Source organism: Odocoileus virginianus, chromosome 15 (assembly GCF_023699985.2).
Source record: "Odocoileus virginianus isolate 20LAN1187 ecotype Illinois chromosome 15, Ovbor_1.2, whole genome shotgun sequence".
Lineage (NCBI taxonomy): Eukaryota > Metazoa > Chordata > Mammalia > Artiodactyla > Cervidae > Odocoileus > Odocoileus virginianus.
This window is the reverse complement of record NC_069688.1, coordinates 10,824,869-10,828,414: the sequence shown is the minus strand read 5'-3', so window position 1 is coordinate 10,828,414 and position 3,546 is coordinate 10,824,869.

The following is a 3,546-nucleotide window of genomic DNA, read 5'->3' as shown; positions in this document are numbered from 1 at the left end:
CTGCTCTCCGCAACTAGACAGAGCCCACATGGCGATGAGGACACAGCACAGCCAACAGCAAATAAAAAATAAACCTAAAAAAAATAATCGTGCTCCTTTATAGGGTGTGAGGAATACCTGAGTTAATACACCGTAAGCTCTTAAAAGCGGGCCTACCATCTGGAGTGCATGCCACAGGCGTCGCTCATTGCTATTCAATGTACAGACATCTACTGGGGACCTCCTAGGGTTAGGACGGCTGCTGCGCACGCGGTCCATACAGAGCACAGTGCCGCACGCGCTCCGGTGTGTGCATGCAGTGTAGGAGGCAGCAGTTCTGGAATGAGGAGTCTCAGGGTCTTCGCAGGAGAGAGTCCCAGCATGAAGAGGCCAGAGCTTTCTCAGCGGAGCTCAGTGGTCCGTGAGCACCAGACAGCCTAGGTCACATCTTGATTCCTCACCTACCAGCTCTAGACCTAGATGACCTAGTTTTCTGTTTCTTCATCCATAAAGGGAGGGATAATGACAGTACTGTCTCCTGTGGTATGTTTCACAGAAATAATCCATGAACAGGACATAGTACAGGACACAGAGCAAATGCTCAAAAATAGGAGCTATTATCATTATATTATTGATATCTGACCCATCTTTTCCAACCAGCTTACACCTCTTACAGGTGCCTCTTACAGGCAGCTTTCCAAACTTTCTCCTGTTAAAACTTTTAATCCCTTCTGTCAATCTCCACCCCTCCCTAAGGGAATGAAAGACTTTTTATTTGACTTAAATTTTTATCTTTCCACTTTATCCACTCCACAGGACTATGAGCTTCTTTTTTTTTAAAGATAATTGTCTTTAATTTTCTAAGTTTTCTAAGTTTTCACTCATGCAACATAATAAAGGCAGATTAACGATATCACATTAAAAAAAAATGTTCCTCCAACATCTGGGCAGTAGTGTATAAATATTTACAGTGGAAAAAATAGGCAAGGAAAAAGGCAATCTTCATTATTCAAAACAATTTCTTTCCAAAGCTTATCAGAATCCTGAAAATAAAATACTTCATTAGCTTTCGAGGCATCTGTAATTACACAGTGATTTCAGGGGATGGTTCAAGAAATCTACGTGTAAGGATTCTTTGTTCTACATCATTCCTGATTGTAGGACTATGGACTTCTTGAGGGCAGAGACTTTGTTGATTTGTTACAATACACTCTGCCCAGTTTTTGGCAAGTGTTTTTCAATCACTAAATCATATCTGACTCTTTGCGACCCATGGACTATAGCCCACCAGGTTCCTCTGTCCATGGGTTTCTACAGACAAGAATACAGGGATGGGTTGCCATTTCCTTCTCCAGGGGATCTTCCCAGACCAGGGATTAAATCTGTATCTCCTGCATTGGCAGGTGGAGTCTTCACTACTGAGCCCAGAGAAGCCCTACCTCACCTCCTAGACACAGCCTAATCCCCTCTCATTGAATTATTTCTTCATTCATTTATTCAGCAAACTTATTGGGTATCTGCTGCTTGCCAGATGGGCCTCCCTGTGGTTCAGTGGTAAAGAGTCTATCTGCCAATGCAGGAGTCAAGGGTTCGATCCCTGGTCCAGGAAGAGCCTCTGGAGAAGGAAATGGCAACTCAGTCCACTATTCTTGCCTGGAAAATACCATGGACAGAGGAGCTTGGAGAGCTACAGTCCATGGGGTCGCAAAGAGTTGGATGAAACTTAGCAACTGAACAACAGCAAAGAAGGAGAGGTCGAGTCATGCAGGTCAGAACTGCGATAAGAATAAAGGTTTGCAGACACACAGGACATGTGGGGAAAGGCCCCAAGGCAGATTTTTGTGTTTTGCTTTGAACTGACACTTTGTGCCAGAAACTTGCCTAAGGTCTTTACCTGTATTAAGCCACTTATCCGTCTCAAAAAGCTGGTGAGCTGATTTCAGTTATCATCCTCATTTTGCAGCTGAGGAAACTGAGAAAGAAAGAATAATTTACTATCGCTACACAGCCAGCACGAGACAGAGATGGGATTTGAACCCAAGCTTTTGGGCTATGGGTACCATTCAGGTTGAATGAGTGTCGTAAGACACAACAGCCTGTGAAATAGGCTGCTCAACACCCCCCAGAGAGGGTGGCAGCCCCTCACTGCAACTTCAGCTCCCTCCTTCTCTGGCCCCCAGGACGCAGCCCTTCCTGTCTCCACCTCCTTCTCCCGTGACAGAGTCAAGGGCCCTCATCAAAGGTCTCCCTGAAACAAGCCCCATCCAGGGCCAGCTGCCCGGCAGGTAGAGCCCTGCAGCAAATTTAGCAAACCCGTCCCAGAGTGGAAAAAGTGAGGAAAGCCAGCTTGAGGTTGCCAGACGAGTGAGCGTGGCGGGAACACCCTTCGTGCCGGCTGGGTTGAGCTCTGCACAGCTGGTCGCTGGCAGCTCCGGCACTTTTCATTGTGACAGCTGGAATCCTGGGAACATGGCCTCCGCTCTCAGGCCAGGGCTTCCCAGGCGGCTCAGGGGTAAAGAATCTGCCTGCCAATGCAGGAGATGCAAGGGACACAGGTTTGATCCCTGGGTTGGGAAGATCCCCTGGAGGAGGGCATGGCAATCCACTGCAGCATTCTTGCCTGGAAAATCCCATGGACAGAGGAGCTTGGTGGGCTACAGTCCATGGGGTCACAGAGAGCTGGACATGACTTAGTGACTGAGCATGCTCAGTCCAGACAGAAATTCCTATTCCTTATTTGGTATCTCTCCTTAGCTGTCGCAGACCTGCCTCTGGGTAGGGCAGAGGGATGGAGGGCAGGGCCAGGGCACGGCCACCACGCCTACCTGGGCAGCTCCTGGGAGAAGGGGCATTTCATTCCTTCCCTTGAGCCAGACCTTGCGGGTGGATGTCCCACTCAAGTACCTTCTTTCTATCCAGCCCCAAATCTGTGAGCTGTCTCCAGCCTCTGCCTGTACCCACTACTCACCCAGGAAGCCCAGGTTCTCATCAGAGGCTGTCCATTTCCTTGAAACTCAATCCAATCAGCCAGCCAGCTGATGTGCAGTGAAGATTCCCACCAGTCAGGGCCTCTGCTAGACACTGAGGGCCAGCCCCCAACTTCTGGCCCAACAAGCATTCAACCAGTGTTCACAAATAATTAATGACTGTGTGATGAGCATTGCAAGACACCAGACACAAAGGGAGAGTGGAGGGGGAAAGGCATTTGAAAGTAAAGTGGAGGGCCGGCAGGGAGTCATGAGCCGAAACCTTCTGATTTCTGGGAGGGACTAGTCTCTATCATTTTAAAAGGCTTGCCTGGTGGTGTATGTGGACAAAACACCCCCATGTGACCCACGTGTTGTGGAAGGCAGAGGAGAGAAGGCCTCTGCCCTCCAGGAACGTAGCTTTAGATTACTCATTAACCAATATGAAGATGGTCAATGAAAGATACCAGGAGGTTCATGTCCGCTTATCCAGGAGAGTAAGTCAGTACTCACCTGATGCTTCTGGAAAGGAGACAGGATGCTTTCAGCTCCAGCAGCCCAGCACTTGGGAACAGAGGCGTCTGGTGCATGATTGACCAAT